Raw genomic sequence first — 21,726 nt, 5'->3', positions numbered from 1 at the left:
TGTGTTTCTCCCCTCTACTAACCTCACTCTACCTAACATCGAAATTACCCTGGAGTGTTCAACCATAATTCCCAAGCAGCATGCCCGCTGTCTTGGGGTCATATTCGACACCGAACTTTCCTTTACTCCCTATATCCGATCACTCACTCGCTCTTGTCACCTGCATCTTAAAAACATCTCCAGAATCCGACTTTTTCTCACCTTTGAAACTGCTAAGACTCTTACTGTCGCTCTTATTCATTCTCGTCTGGACTACTGCAACTCTCTTCTGATCGGTCTCCCTCTTACCAAACTTTCTCCTCTCCAACCCATCTTGAATGTGGCAGCCAGGGTCACATTTCTGTCCAGCCGCTTCACCGATGCCTCCATCTTGTGCCAGTCATTACACTGGCTACCCATTCGCTACAGGGTTTAGTATAAACTCATCTCTCTCACCCACAAAGCTCTCCACAGTTCTGCACCGCCTTATATCTCCTCTCTCATCTCTGTCTATCGCCCTACACATGCCCTCCGTTCTACAAATGACCTAAGGCTAACATCCCCCGTAATCCAAACCTCGCACCTCCATCTCCAAGACTTCTCTCGTGCTGCGCCAGCTCTCTGGAATGCACTTCCCCAGGCGATCAGGCTGATACCTAGCCCCGACCTATTCAAGCGCGCTTTGAAAACCCATCTCTTCAAACAAGCCTACCACATCAACTACTCAGTAAACTAACTTTGCCCTGTTCCCTCCTTCCAAATATTATTCTGAATCTGCACCCTACTATTCATCTGTCTCCACACCCTCCATGCACACAATAACTGCACTTGATACATGACTATTGGACTTAAACACACGGGCTGATGACCGGATCATGCAGCTTTATATGAAAATCCTTTTTTACTATAATTGCCAGACCTGAAATAACAAGCACTTTTCACCTATTGCGTCCCCCCCATTTCCTTGTAGATTGTAAGCTTGCGGGCAGGGACCTCACTCCTAAGGTCACTGTTTAAATTTTCTTAACTTGTATTGAATTTATTGTCTGTACGTGTCCCCGCTTAATTGTAAAGTGCTGCGGAATATGTTGGCACTATATAAATAAAAATTATTATTATTATAAAATTATTAAAAAGAGGGCCTGAGCCAATAGTATAATACTGTGGACTGGAAGTGATGCATGTGCTGCCGTGGCAACCTCGATGCCTGCTGGTGTCCGTGTCATATGACAAGTGATGTCAGAAGCGCATGACACACCATGTGATCTGACGTTATTTGCTGCATTGAGACCCAAAGAGCCAGCGTGGATAGCAAGGACAGGGTGCGCATGCATACAGGTCCACGGTAAATAGCTGTGTATATGCCAAGTTTCAGCATGTATAATTAATGGCTAAATCACAGTAATAGACACTGAACAGCTTGGCGTAAACTGCAATAGACCAGTATATAACTAGGAACTGGCAGTTGGTACATTAGTACATATAAGAGAAATACTTACACAGTGATAAATCATATATTTATATATATATGTGCAAAACACAAATTAAAAAGAACAAATGAAAAATAATGATGTCATGATCCAGTCCAGAGGTTTTTTTTTCTGCTATCCTCTCTCTGGACTGGTCATGCAGGGGTTAACTCCCTTGTTTTGGAGCTAGCTGGGCTTTTTCAGTCCTCTGCAGTCTGCTGGCCAGCATCAGGGATAGTTCATGCTTCCAGGCTAGAGCAGCTGACCTGTATACCCTGGTGATCCTTCTGCCTCTGACTTCTCGTATTTGTGTGAGACCCGTTCCCTATCCCTGACTTAGTGTTCGTCTGGTGGTTTTCCTTACAGTGTATGACTCGGCCTGATCTCTGAACCCCGCCTCTTGCTTTCTGTCTCTGATACCTCGTTCCCCGACCGGCTTTGACTTGTGGCTTGTACCTCGACTTGGTCTTACGTCTCACATTTTGGATACCGCGCTCCTGTTTGGCTCTGACTTCTGGCTTGTCTATGACTTTGTGCATTGCTGTGACCTCTGGTACTTCTGCACCTGCATTGACATTTTTTTAAACATTTTAACAATTACGAAAAGGAAAATTGGCAGAAGCAAAAGTTTGGGCACCCTTGGAGATTTGTGTGCTCAGATAACTTTGACCAAGGTTTCACACCTTGATTAGCCTGTTGGGGCTATGGCTTGTTCACTATCATCATTACAAAAGGCCAAATAATGAAAATTTCCCAGGTTTATAAATACCGAGTCTCCCCTAACCTTATGTTAAAAAAAGCAGCCTGAGTTCTTCTAAGTAGCTATCTAGCACTCTTAAAATTAAAATGGTGGTGGCCCACAAAGCAGGAGAAATCTATAAGGAAATTGCAAAGCATTTTCAAGTTGCCCTTTCCTCAGTTCGAAATGTAATTAAGAAATGGCAGTTACCAGGAACAGTGGAGGTCAAGATAAGGTCTGGAAGACCAAGCAAAATTTCAATGAGAGATGCTCATAGGATTGCTAGGGAGGCAAATCATAACCTCTGCTTAATTGCAAAAGACCTTCAGAAAGATTTAACAGATTCTGGAGTTTTGGTACATTGTTCTACTGTTCAGAGACATCTGCACAAGTATGGCCTTCATGGAAGAGTCATTAGAACAAAACATCTCCTTGGTCCTTACCGTAAAATTCAGCATCAGAAGTATGCAAAAAAGCATCTAAATAAGCCTGATGCATTTTGAAAACAAGTCCTATGGACCGATGAGGTTAAAATAGAAGTCTTTGGCCACAATGATCAAGGGTATGTGTAGAGGAAAAAGGGCAGAGAATCTCAGGAAAAGAACATCTCGCCAACCATTAAGCATGGGGAGTGGATCAATCATACTTTGGTTTGTGTTGCAGCCAATGGCATGGAGAACATTTTACATGTAGAAGAAAGAATGGTTTAAATACATTTCAGCAAATTATTGATGCAAACATAACACCATCTGTAAAAAGAGCTGAATTTGATAAGAAGATTGCTTCTACAAATTGATACTGATCCTAAACACATGTCAAAATCCACAATACACTACATCAAAAAGCACAAGCTGAAGATTTTACAATGGCCCTCACAATCCCCTGATCTGATCATCATTGAAAATCTGTGGCTGAACCTCAAAATAGCAGAGGATGCAAGACAATCCAGGAATCTCACAGAGCTGGAAGAATTTTCCAAGGAAGAATGGATGAAAATTCAAGAATTGAAAAACTCTTGACTGGCTGCAAAAAGCATTTACAAGTTTGCAAAAGGGGGTTCTACTAGGTGCTAACCATGCAGGGCACCCAAACTTTTACAGTGGCCAATTTTCCTTTTTGTAATTTTTAAAGTGTAAAAAGAATGACTGTATATATTTTGCTTAAAATACAAAGGAAATGTGTCATCTTTCTTTTTAGCCCTTTTAGAGATCATTTAATCTTTAACTTGCTTAAGGGGTGCCCAAATGTTTACATGCTACTATTTACCATATATCTTTATTTATGGCCTATATAATGTGATTAATGTGCCTTAATTATTTTTTTAAATTGTTTTTGTATGCTCTTTCATACACATAGGTATTCACATTTTATTAGCTTTAAAGTTTGCATATTTCTCATATACTTAGTGCTTTATTCCTGAATATATTGTCACCCATATTTGTGTTTGGGATTTATTTACTTTTTTCCTATATTTTGTTTATTCATATTTATGCTGGAGGTTCAGTGTTGTGTATTTTTGTGGCAGGAACAAGAACTAAAAGAGCCACCTTGTCAGAATGCAGCATTAGTGCTGCACAAGGTGGCTCTTTTAGCTACAAATGCCTGGGGGGGTGACAGGTTCCCTTTAATAGATAACTGACAGCATATCCCGTTCGCAGAGCCCCTGATGTGCATAAACAGTGGAAATCCCCCCCAAGTGACCTCATTTTGGAAACTAAACCCTTAAGGATTTTATATAGAGGTGTAGTGAACATTCTGAACACCCAGGTGCTTCACAGTATTTTATAACGTTGAGCAGTGAAAATGAAAAAAATACATTTTTCCCACAAAATTGTTGCTTCGGCCCCAAATTTTTCATTTTCACAAGGGTGACAGGAGAAAATAGAACATAGAATTAGTTGTGCAATTTGCTCTGAGTACATCGATACCCAATATGTGGTAGAAAACTACTACTATTGTTTGGGCACATGGCAGGTCTCGGACTGGAAGGAGCACCAATTGACTTCTGGAGCACAATTTTGGCTGGAACTCATTGCAGGTGCCATGTCACATTTGAAAAGCCCTTAACATGCCAAAACAGCACAAACCCCCACGAGTGACCCCATTTTGGAAACTATAATTCTGGTGGTATAGTGAGCATTTTTAACTCTCAGACGATTCACAGGATTGTATAACATTGGGTGGAGTCAAAGGAAAAATTACAATTTTTTGCCCAAATTTTCAAAAGGGATAATAAGAGAAAATGGAGCACAAAATATTTTATGCAATTTCTCCTGAGTAGGCCAATACCTCATAGGTGGTCGAAAACTACTTTTGAGACACAGTGCAAACTTCAGAAGGGAAGAAGCGCCATATTGTAGTACACATTTTGATAGATTGGTTTGAGGTGCCACGTGACATTGGCACCTGAGGTGCCTGAACAGCAGACATGCACCCATAAGTGACTTCATTTTACAAACTACACAACTTCAAAGAAATACATCTAAGGGTGAAGAAAAAATAATTAAATTGTTACCACTAAATTTTGTCTTAGTCCCAGATTTTACATTGTGACTTGGTTAAATGGGTAAAAATGGTACAAAAATATGTCACACAATTTCTGCTGAATATAGAAATACCCCATATGTGGCTGTACAGTACTGCTTAGCCACACAACGTGAGTCGGAACGGAAGGAGCGCTATTTGATGCTTGAAGAAAAAATTAATGTAGAATAGTTTGTGGACTCCATCTACAGAGCCCTTAAGTGCCAGAAGAGCAGAATCCCCCATCAAGTGACTCCAGTTTGAAAACTACACCCTTTTGAGACTTTATCTACAGGTGCAAAAATGATTTTCACTCCTTGGATGTTTGACAGAAACAAGCAGCAGTGAATGTTGCTGAGTGAAAATTGCAAATCTGCCACTGTAGTACCCATACATTGTAGTTCCCATACATTGTGCCCAACTCGAGTTTCTGGTGACATGGCTACCATAATTAAGTGGGCTCTTATCGCCAAAGAAAAGCCAAATGTGAATGCTAACTGCAGTTTAGGCATACTGTGGGGCTCAGAAGAAACGGGGCATTTGGATTTGGGAGCGCAGAATTCACTGTATTTATTTTGGTGGGTGAGGAGCCATAGCACTTTTCCAGAGCCTTTGTGCTGCCAGTAATGTGGAAGCCCCCTATATTTTCATTGACGGTTGATGGACCTGAGTGAGGACTTGCTGTTTTGTGGATTGACTTGAAGCTTTTATTGAGAACATTTTACATAACATTTTCGATCTTGTTTATATTGCTGAGCACTTACATCTGGTTTTCCATCTAAAGATTAAACCCCTGAGGGATCCATTCACTATAATGAGGCAGCAGAGTTACTTTGGACTCCATCTGGCCTCTGTTAAGTGGTGTCCTTCTTTTCGCAGGTGCACAAAAATGTGATCGGCTGCGCTTTTGTGCATGCTTAAAAAGACAAACACTGCCAGAACAAAGGTCAGACGGTATCCACAGTGCCTTTATCTGTCTCATTATAGGGAATGCTCCGCCAGCAGTTCCTTTTGAATCATATATTTCAGAGATTTAAACGGAAACCCGGTGTAAGCACTCAGTGCAGAGCGCAGGATGAATGTGAGCCGCGCAATCTTTGTTCTATTTATTTTTACTCTGTTCCTTGTGCGTAGACATGGGCTAACTCAAGCAGTAAAGTTCGGGGTCCGTACAGAACACCTAGTGTCCATGAACGAACCCTGAACACGTACTTCTCCAGGAAGTCAGTGTTACTGTTCGGGTTCAGAAGCCTGAACATTGGGTGCTTCCCATGTTGTCATCTACAGTATATGACAGCGCGAGAAACACCAGCTCTGATCGGCGAGGTCCTCATAACGACTGATTCATGGACCAGTAAGCATGGCCAGTGACATAATATCTCTCTAACTGCCAACTGGATACATTTAGTGGTGGCTGGGCCAGAGGCAGAAGGCTTTCTAGTCCTTCCGAAGATTGCTGGACGTTCCTTTGGCCAAGTTGCTGCTTCCTCCACCATCTCATCATCTGCTCACAGGAAGACTGGCACCACCAACTTGAGCTGAGCCTAGGAGAAATGACAGCAGGTAGTTCTGAAACATATCTGTTTAAGGACAGACCACGCACAACACAGGAGACCCCTAAGGTGGGGGTGATCAGCAGGGTAAAGAGGAGACCCTAAGGTGAGGGGCAATCAGCAGTGTCAAGAAGCGACCCCTAAGGTAAGGGGCGATCAGAGGGTGTACCAGTTGTCCTTTGCAGAGACTCGTCCCGCCAGGTCCCAGGTGTATGACTTGCAGTTGGTGGAGGAATGGCTCCAGCCTGAGACTTTGACCCCAGCCCAGATGGTAAAGAGGGTGGTGGTTGACTGACTGTTGAGGGCTCTGCCGGGATCCCTGCAGTGTTGGGTGGGGCAAGGAGACCTGGGCACTCTGGACCAGCTGATAAATTGGATTGAACGGTATGCAGCCACTCAGGACTTTGTACAGGAGTACGGGAAATGTCCACAAACCACTGTTGGGGCTAACCAGGACCGAGCCCGTGATGAGGGGGTAACCTGAAGTGAGGGTAACAAAAGTTTTGTCTCCCCTAAAGCAGCTCCAAGGTGTAGTCGTGGTGTGGCGATTAAGTGTTGGCAGTGCCGAGGGCCTTGACATGTGGCTGTCAACTGCCCCCTGGTGTCTGAGCCCATGGCTGTGGGTATGCTCGCAGGGTGTCTATGTATGCCCAGGCAGCCTGTACCACCAATACAGGCACTGCCAGCAGCAAACCATGGCTTTGCCAAGTACTACAAGTACTAGTGAACGGGTAGCAAACAGAGGCTCTCCTGTAGTGACTTTGGTCCATGGGTCCCTTGTTGCCGGGGACAAGTCAGTGATACCTGCCATAGGGGTCGCCAACCTAGAGACAGAGTGCAACCCCAATAGGTTTCCCCTAGAGGTATCGGTAGGAGAGGTCATGGAGACCCCACTGAACCCCGAGCTGGAAATGTCCCCTGGTAAGTTCGGGACAGCTCAGTTCCAGGGTCCCAAGCAGAGACGCAGGTATAAAAAATGCACATATAAAAAGAAAGCCTGGAGGAATCTGGAATGTGTGGTCATGGAGGTGACTAGGGACATACGCACGAGGAACCCTCTGGCACCGGCCAAGGATGTGGCCGTGGGTCAGGGTAAAATGGATAGAGCTCTCGCTAGACAGCAGCCTTGCGAGGCTCAGGGTCAGGTGCAATGTGGTACGGATGTATGCCCGGAGTTGCCGGGGTGGACAGCGGTATTTCAGCGTGACGTAGTCACCGAGGCATGGGTAAGTGTACAGAGGAAATGGTACCAAGTGCCCAAAGACAGGTACTTAGGTCACGGGATGAGCTGCGGGTTAGTGAACACAAAATAAACAAGGCCGAGACTACCCGAAACTGAACCAAATCTACTCTTAGTCAGGAAAGTGGGCATGTCTTCTGCAACAGAGAACAGGGAGGTGGGTGGTCATGTAACAAAATAAGGAGGAGAAACGCAAAGGGGAGGGATGCCTGCATCAACTGATGGTTCCGGTTCCGGTTTTTCAGTACAGTGTCGGGCGGGGGTGTCACAGGGTCATACGCATGCCATGTCACGTGCCCATGTGGGGTGATAAGTGTTCAACCCCACAGGTTTGAACAGAAGGAGGGGGTATGTGAGACAGTGACTGGTATTACATGTGAGGCCATGAAAGTGCATTACAGTTACAGGCGTAGCTGTGGTTGCAATGCAGACAAAAGTGAGTATAGGTCTTGGACATGCTGGTTGTCCAAGGGAGATTTAGGGAAAACCTGTTCTGGGCTTTTCTGTTGAAATAGACTACAGAATGGTAGTCGTGCAGTCCATTTCATTCCGGGCCAGGCCACAGATTCAAGTTAAAAACCCTGCAGTATAGAGTTTGGGTGTGTCAGGTTCAGAGTCAGTGTCAGTCTGGTTTTGGCAGGTGTACAGAGCGGGAGGCTATGCAGAGTTCCACGCTATGTGAGGCAACACAGACCAGCAGAGCCAAACGGCCAAGGCAGCTGAAAAGCCTGGCACCCACAGTGTACACAGCGGTGCAGTCGCCCATGGCAACTGGTCTCAGGAGATGGACTGGCATGTTTAGTGACTGAAAACTGGAGAATATGGTTCCCGACTGCGATCCGGGGGATATTGTGCACTGTGTATAGCTGGGAGTAAAGAGACATGTGATCGTCTGATCCTACATCATCTGGGGTGTCATGGTTCCCAATGGCAAGGAAACGTCAGAGAACTTAAATAACAGACTAGCTCTTGGGTGATGGAATCTCGAGCTGACCGTGAGCTAAACCTACCACACAACTAACAGTGGCCGGGTGACGTACCTACGTTTTATCCCTAGACGCCCAGCGCCAGCCGGAGAACTAACTAACCCTAATAGAGGAAAAAACAGACCTGGCTTACCTCTAGGGAAATTCCCCCAAAAAGGAGACAGAAGCCCCCCACATATATTGACGGTGAGTTCAGAGGAAAAGACATACGCAGTATGAAGGTAGGTTCAGCAAAGCGAGGTCCGCTTACTAGATAGTAAGAAGATACAATAGGGAACTTCACGGTCAGCTGAAAACCCTATAAAAATACCATCCAGAAATTACTTTAAGACTCATGTGTCAACTCATGACACCGGAGTGGTAATTTCGGCCCACAAGAGCTTCCAGCTACAGAAACATAACATAACTGTGAACTGGAACAAAAATGCAAACAAACTTAGGACTAAGAGTCCAACTTAGCTGATAGTAGTCTAGAAGCAGGAACATGCAACAGAAAGGCTCTGGTTACATTGCTGGCCGGCACTAGAATAACTGAGCAGCAAGGCTAAATAGGATACTCCCACATCCTGATGGAAACAGGTGAACAGAGAAAGTGAAGCACACAAGTCCAGTACCACCAGCGACCACCGGGGGAGCCCAAAAACCAAATTCACAACACTGGGGTCATTGCCGCGAGGCATTACTGGGAACGGGAGCATCGCGAGGAGTGGGAAAGTTGCTAGTGCCGCCGGAAGGTGAGAATATCACGATTTTTTATTATTTTTAACATTAGATCTTTTACTATTGATGCTGCATAGGCAGCATCAATAGTAAAAAGTTGGTCACACTTGTCAAACACTATGTTTGACAAGTGTGACCAACCTGTCAATCAGTTTTCCAATAGAAGTATATATAGCCAACTAACATGGTAACAATAATTAACTCAGAAATCTGTACCATTAATATGAAAAGGACCTAACGACCTATCATCAAAATACATAATATCAACGAAAGAACAGATGATACAAGGTCACACACAGTATCATATAAAAATATAAACTTTATTGAAAATTACTAAAAACCAATGCATGGAGGTGATACAGATAATGGCGCCACAGCGAAATACGCCGCAATAGACGCCAGAGGCGCGTACACAGGGATACCAGTCCTCAATACCTAATATATATTTAATTAAAGGTATAATCCAAAAAACTGAATAAAAAGAGCAAAAGAAACCTAAAAAATAAGCAAAACAAACTAAAGATATCAATATATAACCTAATCACTGTGTAGTAGGCACTGAACTGCTGGCAGGAATGCACTAGGAATAGAAATAGTCAAAAGACCTTACGCAAAGGTACACCTGATATATTAACAGTGCTATGCTACAGATCGCTTGGAAAACGCTAGCATTCTGCAAGCTAATTATGCTTGCAAAACGCTAGTGTTTAGCGGGAATACGCATGCCAATTCCGCATGCATTATACCCGCGGCAGGGAGTTGCGGAATTGCCGCAGAAATTTCCGCGGCAATTCTGGACATGCGCACACAGCCTTAACACTCATTTGGCAGGCAGGATATGAGATAGTATAAGTCACATTGCAATATATTATTCTTATAAAAATGCTAAAAATCTTCCAATTTAAAACAAATTGCAAGCTATCTGCATTTTTCAAACACAATGGGTTAGGAATGAACTTGCGTGAGTGTTCTGTTTCTGAAAGCCATAACTCATTAACAGGATCAAATTACTCCCTTAAAATCCAATTGGGTTCACCACAGACTTTGTGAGTAGCACTTCAGCGAGTGCAACCCGAGAGCACAGATAAACAGAGAGGCAATCACAAATCCATTTCCTCCCAAACATGTATACATGTATATATGAATGTACATATATATATAATTTCAATCCCTCTGGGCTGATTAAATCATTAGTCTGCATTCTACATACTGAATCTGCTTTGTTTTATGTGCAACAAATGTTTATAAAAATCATTTCTACATTTCTGCTCAGGCTGATGCTGGGAATGTTCATTTGCAAATTATTGAGGATTATTGGATTATTCTAGTTTCTAGGATTGCTTTATTTAATTCACAAACTATCTTTTTACTACATTTACATTCAACTCTAATTACTTGTACTATCATGTGACTATATAAGTACACATCTTATGTACCGTATTTTTTGGATTGTAGAATGCACTTTTTTCCCCTCTAATTTGGGGGGAAAATGGGGGTGTGTCTTCTAATGTGGCTATACCTTACCATCCGCGGTGGTGCAGGGTCCCAGGGTTGCTGCTGGAGGAGTCAAGATTGGAGAGTTGCTGCAGGCCGCAGGCTGGGATGAGGGGGTGTTTGGATGTGCACCGCTGCGGGTGTTCGGTGGTGTGGGGGCTCCACGACATTTTGTGAAAGCCCAGAGCCCCCTCACTTACATTGTTTACTATGCGGTGGACTCCGGGAAAATGGCTGCCGAGGGCGGCGCATGCGCAGATGGAGATCTCGGCACAAAGATCGCAGGAGATGAGATCTCAGCGCCAAGATCTCCATCTGCTCATGCGCTGTTCCCGGCAGCCATTTTTCCGGAGTCCACCGCTTAGTAAACTATGCAAGTGCGGGGGCTCAGCGCTTTCATAAAATGTCAGCGGAGCCCCGGCACCACCAAACACCCGCAGCAGCGCACATCCGAACACCACCTTATCCCAGCCTGCGGTCTACAGCAACCCTCCACTCTTGCCTCCTCCAGCAACGACCCTGGGACCCCTCTTCACCGCAGCCACAACCCCTGGTAAGCAATAAGACACATGGATTATAAGAAGCACCACCATTTTTCCTATTTTTCTTCTCAAAATTTGGGGTGCGTCTTATAATCCGATGCGCAGGGCCACACTGGCCATCTAACAATTCTGGCAAATGCCAGAAGGGCCTGTCTGGTCATGGGCTGCCTTGTCTGCTATGTTGTTAACAGAATCGATGTTCTCAAGATGCCCATACTGCTAAGAGTTGTGATGGAGCACAAAGTTGCTGACTCCGTCACTTACCCCAGCAGGCCATGGGTATCATTAGAAATATTGGTCTTGAAGAAAATCTTCCTTTCCTACATCCAGGGTAATATTAGTAATACTAGATGTTTCCAGCCAGCTAACGCTCGGCACGCACATTGCTATCTAATGAATGCTGCTGGTGATTAAACTACATTAAATAATGACAACATTCAATAGCGCTTATGCAGGTGGTAAATTAACTTAAAATGAAGTTAATAACAATAGTGTGGTGATGTGTTGGCGGGATTATGTGTGGTAATGGGGTGGGGGCGGGATTATGTGTGGAGATGTGGAGGGGGGCGGGATTATGTGGTATTGGTATTTATATGTGGTGATGTGTTGGAGGGCGGGATTATGTGTAATGATGTGGTGGGGGGCGGGATTATGTGTGGTGATGTGGTGGTGGGCGGGATTATGTGTGGTGGGCGGGATTATGTGTGGTGATGTGGTGGGGGGCGGGATTATGTGTGGTAATGGGGGCTGGATTATGTGTGGTAATGTGGTGGGGGGCGGGATTATGTGTGGTGATGTGGGGGCGGGATTATGTGTGGTGATGTGGTGGTGGGCGGGATTATGTGTGGCGGGCGGGATTATGTGTGGTGATGTGGTGGGGGGCAGGATTATGTGTGGTAATGGGGGGGCTGGATTATGTGTGGTAATGTGGTGGGGGGCGGGATTATCTGTAGTAATGTGGTGAGGGGCGGGATTATGTGTGGTAATGTGGTGGGGGGGCAGGATTATGTGTGGTAATGTGGTGGGGGGCGGGATTATGTGTGGTAATGTGGGGGGCGGGATTATGTGTGGTAATGTGGTGGGGGGCGGGATTATGTGTGGTAATGTGGTGGGGGGTGGGATTATGTGTGGTAATGTGGTGGGGGGAGGGATTATCTGTAGTAATGTGGTGGGGGGCAAGATTATGTGTGGTAATATGGTGGGGGGCGGGATTATGTGTGGTAATGGGGTGGGGGCGGGATTATGTGTGGTAATGTGGTGGGGGGGCGGTATTATGTGTGGTAATGTGGTGGGGGCGGGATTATGTGTGGTAATGTGGTGGGGGGGCGGGATTATGTTTGGTAATGGGGTGGGGGCCGGGATTATGTGTCGTAATGTGGGGGTGCTGGATTATGTGTGGTAATGTGGTGGGGGGCGGGATTATCTGTAGTAGTGCGGTGGAGGTGGGATTATGTGTGGTGATGTGGTGGGGGGGCGGGATTATGTGTGGTAATGTGGTGGGGGATTATCTGTGGTAATGTGGTGGGGGGCAGGATTATGTGTGGTAATGTGGTGGGGGGCCGGGATTATGTGTGGTGTTGTGTGTTATGAACTGGTGGCCTAGGAGCAGCATGAGGAACACTCTGGAGAAGGTGGTACCTGTACTGACCGCAGACCCTGAACTTAACACCGCAACTAGAAGCAGCCGTGGGATGTACCTAACACTCCCTAGACACCTCGTCACAGCCGGAGGTCTAAATACCCCTAGAGATAAGAAAGGGAAAACTATCTTGCCTCAGAGAAAATCCCCAAAGGATAGACAGCCCCCCACAAATATTGACTGTGAGAGGAGAGGGAAATAACATATGCAGACTGAAATCAGGATTTAGCAAAGGAGGCCATACTAGCTAGATAGAAAGGAAAGAACAGAGTACTATGCGGTCAGTATTAAAATACTAGAAAATATCCACCACAGAAAAATACAAAATCTCCACATCTAACTAAAGAGGGTATATCTGCATCTCCAGAGATACCAGCATGGCTGAACAAATCCTTGCACAGGCCAAGCTGGACAAAACAAATATGAAAATGAACTGAACTATTAAGCCCACAGCATGTGGACTGCAAAAAGCAAAGCAGAACTTATCTTTGATGAAATGAACAGCAAGCAGGAGAGACCAGGAAAGGATGTGAATCCTCCAGGAACAATGGACAACTGGCACTGACTAAAAGGTGAAGCAAGAATAAATAGCCCAGTCAGAAGTGGACACACCTGATGAATGCTGTGTTATGATCCTTAGTGGTTAAGGATCACGAATTACTCTAGCTAAGTAACAAACATAGGACAAACTCTAGGGAGGTGGCAAACTGGACTAACCGCAAATCTGAACCTATCCAAACACACTAGAAGTAGCCAGTGAACGTGCCTAAAAAATCCTAGACGTCTCGAGCCAGCCTGAGGTACGTAACGTGACGTAATTTCAGGTCCTGATGCCTATTTCTGCATTCAGGACCTGAAATTACGTCACGGCTTGCTGTGATTGGTCGCGTCGCGGTCACATGGGCGGCACGCAACCAATCACAAGCCGCGACGTAATTTTAAAAATGCGCGCGTTTCCTGCCTCCCGTGACGTCACGGCTTGTGATTGGTCGCGTCGCCCATGTGACCGCGACGCGACCAATCACAAAGCCGGAACATAATTTTAAAATACTGAATGCCTAGAAGGACCTGAAAATTACGTCACGGCTTGCTGTGATTGGTCGCGTCGCGGCCACATGGGCGGAACGCGACCAATCAGAAGCCGTGACGTCACGGAAGGAAGGAAAAGCGCGCATTTTAAGCAAAGAACGCTGCCGGTTCCCTCGGTGAGGTCCAGGCTGCGTCGGAGAGGTGAGTATAGCAATATTTTTTATTTTAATTCTTTCTTTTACACATTAATGTTGTATTTTACACATTAATGTTGTTTCGATACCGATACCCGATACCACAAAAGTATCGGATCTCGGTATCGGAATTCCGATACAGCAAATATCGGCCGATACCCGATACTTGCGGTATCGGAATGCTCAACACTACTTCCAACAGTTGGGGGAGGCAGAGGAAGACATTGATGGCTTTCTGCAGGACTTTGAGCGGCAGTGTGCCCTGCATCAAGTGAAGCCGGAGGAACAGGTTCAGATTCTGGCCAGCAAGCTGACAGGCCGGGCAGCGGACGCCTATCGCACGGTACCAGATGAGGACTGTATGGACTATGAGTGGATCAAAGAAGTGATCTTGGCCCGGTATGCGCTGACACCAGAGGCATACCGCCAAAAGTTCCGCGAACTTATAAAACGGGTAACCGATACCCATGCTGAATGGGATTGTAAATTACGGCGGTCACTGCTACAGTGGGTACAAAGGAGCCAAGCAACCACTAAGGAGGACGTCCTCCAGCTCTTCTTGTTAGAATGATTCTTTAATGGACTAACCCCCGAGACACAGGAATGGCTTCGGGACAGATGACCAACGACTCTTGAGGAGGCCGCTCGTCTGGCCGACGAACACCATGAAACCAGGAGGTCTCAGTTGGCCGGATCAAAGATGGTCACTAGGGGTCCTCCCATGGGTCTGGAAGCCCCCAAACCACAGAAGATTGTCGGGGGACCAGCTCAAAACCCGACCTACCATAGTCCCCCTGGGGCACGATGCCACACCTGCCATCAGCTGGGCCACCTGCAAAGACAATGTCCCAACCGGACTCAGCGTACCCAGTGGCCAAAGGCGGGAACAGCTACATTCAGCCGGGCCGCTGTACACTGCTACCAAGGTGAAGCTGATCCGGCATTGGGGGCTATGACTAACCAGGGGATGGAAGAGATGGAGGAAGTGCTGCATGAAGTAGACCCCGTGCAGGCGGCCCAGGCAGATAATCGACAACAGCATTGACAGGTCGTGTGGGTTAATGGGAAACGTATGCAGGGACTAAGAGATTCTGGAGCAACTTTGACCCTTGTGAAGCCTCATCTCGTCCGGGACCAAGAGAAGACGGACCGGTCAGTGGCAGTCCGTGAAGCAGGGGGAGCCATACATCGACTGCCCATGGCCAGGATTCACCTGAACTGGGGAGTCAGGGATGGCCTGGTTGAGGTTGACTTGATGGAGGAATTGCCTGCAGATGTCTTGCTGGGAAATGACTTGGGGCCCATGTTGTCTGCCTTCTCGGTCGGCCCTCTGGCTGAGACATATCCTGTGACCACCCGGAGACAAGCTCGAGCTGCGGAGGCGGAATCACACTCAGAGGAGGCCCAGGTAGGACACCCCAGCCCTACACGTATTCCCATAGCCAGACACATTTCTTGGGCCACCCCAGCTGAATTTAGGAAGGAGTTACTTGAGGATCCTTCATTAGAGGGATATTGTGGGAAGGCACAGGAGGGGAGAGGAGTACTGGAAGGGGAGCAGTTTGTATGGCAGCAGGGACTCCTCTACCGGGTTACCGAGCAGCACCACACAGGGACGAGCCCCACTATAAAACGACAGCTGGTAGTTCCCAAGAAGTACAGGCAGGAGTTACTGCAAATCTCTCATGACATACCCTTGGCCGGGCACTTCGGCGTCAGTCGCACCAGGCATCGTCTGACACAAAACTTTTTTTGGCCGGGGGGTAACCTATGATGTTTGTCAGTACTGCCAGACCTGTGACAGTTGCCAGTGCATTGGCAAGAGAGGAGATCACTGCCAGGCCAAATTACGCCCCCTCCCCATTTTGGAGGAGCCATTTAGCCAAGTACCGGTCGATCTGATAGGGCTGTTAGTCAAACCCAGTCCATCAGGGAAAAGGTATATATTGACAGTGGTAGATTATGCCACACGGTATCCAGAGGCGGTTGCGTTACCTAACATATTGGCAGAGACAGTAGCTGTTATGGACCTGGTGGTTAGGAGCACCCGAAGTGACCTGATGGTTAAAACAGAAAACCTGGGACAAGCTCTGAGGAGGTGGTAACTCTACTGACCGCAATCCCTAATCCTATCACACACACTAGAAATAGCCGTGGAGCGTACCTAACTCTCCCTAGACGCCTCTTCACAGCCTAAGAGCTAACTACCCCTAAAGATAGAAATAGCAGCCTACCTTGCCTCAGAGAAATTCCCCAAAGTAAAGGTAGCACCCCACAAATATTAACTGTGAGTTAAGAGGGAAGTGACAAACACAGGAATGAAACAGATTTTAGCAAAGGAGGCTGAATCTTCTCTAGATAGACAGAGGATAGGAAAGGGAACTATGCGGTCAGTATAAAAAACTACAAAAACCACGCAGAGTGTGCAAAAAGACCTCCGCACCGACTCACGGTGTGGAGGTGCAGCTCTGCACCCCCAGAGCTTCCAGCTAGCAAGGAAATATCATAATAGCAGGCTGGACTGAAACATAGCATGTACTGAAAAATATATTCAAAAACCGATGAACAGCAAATGACTAGCAAGGACTTAGCTTCTGCTGGAGTAGACAGGTCATCTGAGAAATCCAAGAGAGATCTGAACCAGTACTGAGACATTGACAGCTGGCATGAACTAACGACCTGGGCAGAGTTAAATAGGGAAGCCAGCAGAAGCAATAAACGAGGGCAGCTGAGAAAGCCAACCTCAAAGATCAGCAGTTCCACTCAAAGCCACCAGAGGGTGTCCAAGGACAGAACTCACCAAAGTACCATTCACGACCACAGGAGGGAGCCCGAGAACGGAATTCACAACAGTACCCCCCCCTTGAGGAGGGGTCACCGAACCCTCACCAGAGCCCCCAGGCCGATCAGGACGAGGCAAATGAAAGGCACGAACCAAATCGGCAGCATGGACATCGGAGGCAACAACCCAGGAATTATCCTCCTGACCATAGCCCTTCCATTTAACCAGGTACTGAAGCTTCCGTCTCGAAATACGAGAATCTAAAATCTTCTCCACCACATACTCCAACTCCCCCTCAACCAACACCGGAGCAGGAGGATCAACGGAAGGAACCATAGGCGCCACATATCTCCGCAACAACGACCTATGGAACACATTATGGATGGCAAAAGAAGTTGGAAGGGCCAAACGAAACGACACAGGATTGATAATTTCAGAAATCTTATAAGGACAAATGAAACGAGGCTTGAACTTAGGAGAAGAAACCTTCATAGGAACATAACGAGAAGACAACCAAACCAAATCCCCAACACGAAGTCGGGGACCAACACAGCGACGGCGGTTAGCAAAACGTTGCGCCTTCTCCTGAGACAACGTCAAATTGTCCACCACGTGAGTCCAAATTTGTTGCAACCTGTCCACCACAGAATCCACACCAGGACAGTCAGAAGGCTCAACCTGCCCTGAAGAAAAACAAGGATGAAAACCAGAATTACAAAAAAAAGGTGAAACCAAAGTAGCAGAACTAGCCCGATTATTAAGGGCGAACTCAGCCAATGGCAAGAAGGTCAGTGTCACCCAATCATCCTGATCAGCAGAAACAAAGCATCTCAGATAGGTTTCCAAGGTCTGATTGGTTCGTTCGGTTTGGCCATTTGTCTGAGGATGGAACGCTGAAGAAAAAGACAAATCAATGCCCATCTTAGCACAAAAGGACCGCCAAAACCTAGAAACAAATTGGGAACCTCTGTCCGACACAATGTTCTCTGGAATGCCATGCAAACGAACCACATGCTGAAAAAATAATGGAACCAAATCAGAGGAGGAAGGCAATTTAGGCAAGGGTACCAAATGGACCATCTTAGAAAACCAATCACAAACCACCCAGATGACAGACATCCTTTGAGAGACAGGAAGATCAGAAATAAAATCCATGGAAATATGTGTCCAGGGCCTCTTCGGGACAGGCAAAGGCAAAAGCAACCCACTGGCACGAGAACAGCAAGGTTTGGCCCGAGCACAAGTCCCACAGGACTGCACAAAAGAACGCACATCCCGTGACAAGGAAGGCCACCAAAAGGACCTGGCAACCAAATCTCTGGTACCAAAAATCCCAGGATGACCAGCCAACACTGAACAATGAACCTCAGAAATAACCCTACTAGTCCATCTATCAGGGACAAACAGTTTCTCCACTGGGCAGCGTTCAGGTCTATCAGCCTGAAACTCCTGCAACACCCGCCGCAAATCAGGGGAGATGGCAGACAGAATCACCCCCTCTTTAAGAATACCAGCCGGCTCAGGGACTCCCGGAGAATCAGGCAAAAAACTCCTAGAAAGGGCATCAGCCTTCACATTCTTAGATCCCGGAAGGTATGAGACCACAAAATCGAAACGGGAGAAAAACAGTGACCATCGAGCCTGTCTAGGGTTCAACCGCTTGGCGGACTCGAGGTAAGTCAGATTCTTGTGATCAGTCAGGACCACCACGCGATGTTTGGCTCCCTCAAGCCAATGTCGCCACTCCTCAAATGCCCACTTCATAGCCAACAACTCCTGATTGCCGACATCATAATTACGCTCGGCAGGCGAAAACTTTCTAGAAAAGAAAGCACACGGCTTCATCAAGGAGCCATCAGAACCTCTCTGAGACAAAACAGCCCCTGCCCCAATCTCAGAAGCATCAACCTCGACCTGAAAAGGGAGCAAAACATCTGGCTGACGCAACACAGGGGCCGAAGTAAAACGACGCCTAAGCTCCTGAAAGGCCTCAACGGCCGCAGGGGACCAATTCACCACATCAGCGCCTTTCTTCGTCAAATCAGTCAAAGGCTTAACCACACTAGAAAAATTAGCGATGAAGCGACGGTAAAAATTAGCAAAGCCCAGGAACTTCTGAAGACTCTTCACAGATGTAGGTTGAGTCCAATCATAAATGGCCTGAACTTTGACAGGATCCATCTCGATAGTAGAAGGGGAAAAAATGAAGCCCAAAAAGGAAACCTTCTGAACTCCAAAGAGGCATTTAGAGCCCTTCACAAACAATGCATTAGCACGAAGGACCTGAAACACCATCCTGACCTGCCTTGCATGAGACTCCCAATCATCCGAAAAGACCAAAATATCATCCAAATATACGATCATGAACCTATCCAGATACTTCCGGAAGATGTCATGCATAAAGGACTGAAACACAGATGGAGAATTAGAAAGCCCGAATGGCATCACCAGGTACTCAAAATGGCCCTCGGGCATATTAAATGCTGTTTTCCATTCATCGCCCTGTTTAATACGCACAAGATTATACGCCCCTCGAAAGTCAATCTTGGTAAACCAACTAGCCCCCTTAATCCGAGCAAACAAATCAGACAACAGAGGCAAAGGGTACTGAAATTTGACCGTGATTTTATTGAGAAGGCGATAATCTATACAGGGTCTCAGAGAGCCATCCTTCTTGGCCACAAAAAAGAACCCTGCTCCCAACGGCGACGAAGACGGGCGAATATGCCCTTTCTCCAAGGACTCCTTTACATAACTCCGCATAGCGGCATGTTCTGGCACAGATAAATTGAACAGTCGGCCCTTAGGGAACTTACTACCAGGAATCAAATAAATAGCGCAATCACAGTCCCTATGAGGAGGTAGGGCACTGGATTTGGGCTCATCAAATACATCCTGGTAATCCGACAAAAACTCAGGGACTTCAGAAGGAGTGGAAGAAGAAATTGACATCAAAGGAACATCACCATGTATCCCTTGACAACCCCAACTAGACACAGACATTGATTTCCAATCCAGTACTGGATTATGAACCTGTAATCATGGCAAACCCAACACGACAACATCATGCAAATTATGCAACACCAAAAAGCGAATATTTTCCTGATGTGCGGGAGCCATGTACATGGTCAGCTGAGTCCAGTACTGAGGTTTATTCTTGGCCAATGGCGTAGCATCAATTCCCCTTAAGGGAATAGGACTCTGCAAAGGCTCCAAGGAAAAACCACAGCACCTGGCAAACTCCAAGTCCATCAAGTTCAGGGCAGCGCCCGAATCCACAAATGCCATAACAGAGTAGGACGACAGTGAGCAAATCAGAGTAACAGATAAGAGAAATTTAGGCTGCAAAGTACTAATGGTGACAGACCTAGCGAACCTCTTAGTGCGCTTAGGACAATCAGAGATAGCATGAGAGGAGTCACCACAGTAAAAACACAGCCCATTCTGACGTCTGTGTTCTTGCCGTTCAGCTCTGGTCAAAGTCCTATCACATTGCATAGGCTCAGGCCTCTGCTCAGAGGACACCGCCAAATGGTGCACAACTTTGCGCTCGTGCAAACGCCGATCAATCTGAATGTCCAAAGACATTGACTCATTCAGACCAGCAGGCGTGGGGAACCCCACCATAACATCCTTAAGGGCTTCAGAAAGACCCTTTCTGAAAATTGCTGCCAGGGCACACTCATTCCATTGAGTAAGCACAGACCACTTTCTAAACTTCTGGCAATATACTTCTGCCTCATCCTGACCCTGACATAGAGTCAGCAAGATCTTTTCTGCCTGATCCACAGAATTAGGTTCGTCATAAAGCAATCCAAGCGCTAGAAAAAATGCATCCACTTTAAGCAATGCAGGATTTCCTGGCTCAAGGGAGAATGCCCAGTCTTGCGGGTCACCACGCAACAAAGAAATAATAATCTTTACTTGCTGAATGGGATCACCAGAGGAGCGGGGTTTCAGAGCAAGAAACAGTCTGCAATTATTTTTGAAATTCAAAAATTTAGATCTATCCCCAGAAAACAAATCAGGAATTGGAATTCTAGGCTCTAACATCGGATTCTGAACTACATAATCTTGAATACTCTGTACCCTAGCAGTGAGTTGATCCACACGAGAGGACAAACCTTGAATATCCATATCTACACCTGAGTCCTGAACCACCCAGAGGTTAAAGGGAAAAGAAAGACAAAACAAGCTGCAAAGAAAAAAAAATTGACTCAGAACTTCTCTTATCCCTCTTTTGAGATGCATTAACACTTTGTGGGCCAGCTGTACTGTTATGGACCTGGTGGTTAGGAGCACCCGAAGTGGCCTGATGGTTAAAACAGAAAACCTGGGACAAGCTCTGAGGAGGTGGTAACTCTACTGACCGCAATCCCTAATCCTATCACACACACTAGAAATAGCCGTGGAGCGTACCTAACTCTCCCTAGACGCCTCTTCACAGCCTAAGAGCTAACTACCCCTAAAGATAGAAATAGCAGCCTACCTTGCCTCAGAGAAATTCCCCAAAGTAAAGGTAGCACCCCACAAATATTAACTGTGAGTTAAGAGGGAAGTGACAAACACAGGAATGAAACAGATTTTAGCAAAGGAGGCTGAATCTTCTCTAGATAGACAGAGGATAGGAAAGGGAACTATGCGGTCAGTATAAAAAACTACAAAAACCACGCAGAGTGTGCAAAAAGACCTCCGCACCGACTCACGGTGTGGAGGTGCAGCTCTGCACCCCCAGAGCTTCCAGCTAGCAAGGAAATATCATAATAGCAGGCTGGACTGAAACATAGCATGTACTGAAAAATATATTCAAAAACCGATGAACAGCAAATGACTAGCA

General features: G+C 46.3%; 1 long non-coding RNA gene across 1 annotated transcript in view; it reads left to right on the top strand.

Moving 5' to 3' along the window:
- Positions 1–1,240: 1,240 nt before the first annotated feature.
- Positions 1,241–21,726, top strand: part of LOC143809650 (uncharacterized) — a 45,784-nt gene continuing 25,298 nt past the window's right edge. The window contains exon 1 of the long non-coding RNA XR_013222365.1: positions 1,241–1,324. This is a non-coding gene — a long non-coding RNA (uncharacterized LOC143809650). The remainder of the gene's footprint in view (positions 1,325–21,726) is intronic.

This window comes from Ranitomeya variabilis, chromosome 2 (assembly GCF_051348905.1).
Source record: "Ranitomeya variabilis isolate aRanVar5 chromosome 2, aRanVar5.hap1, whole genome shotgun sequence".
In the NCBI taxonomy this organism is placed as follows: Eukaryota; Metazoa; Chordata; class Amphibia; order Anura; family Dendrobatidae; genus Ranitomeya; species Ranitomeya variabilis.
Note: the sequence above shows the minus strand (reverse complement) of the source record. Positions and strands in the feature narration are given on the sequence as shown.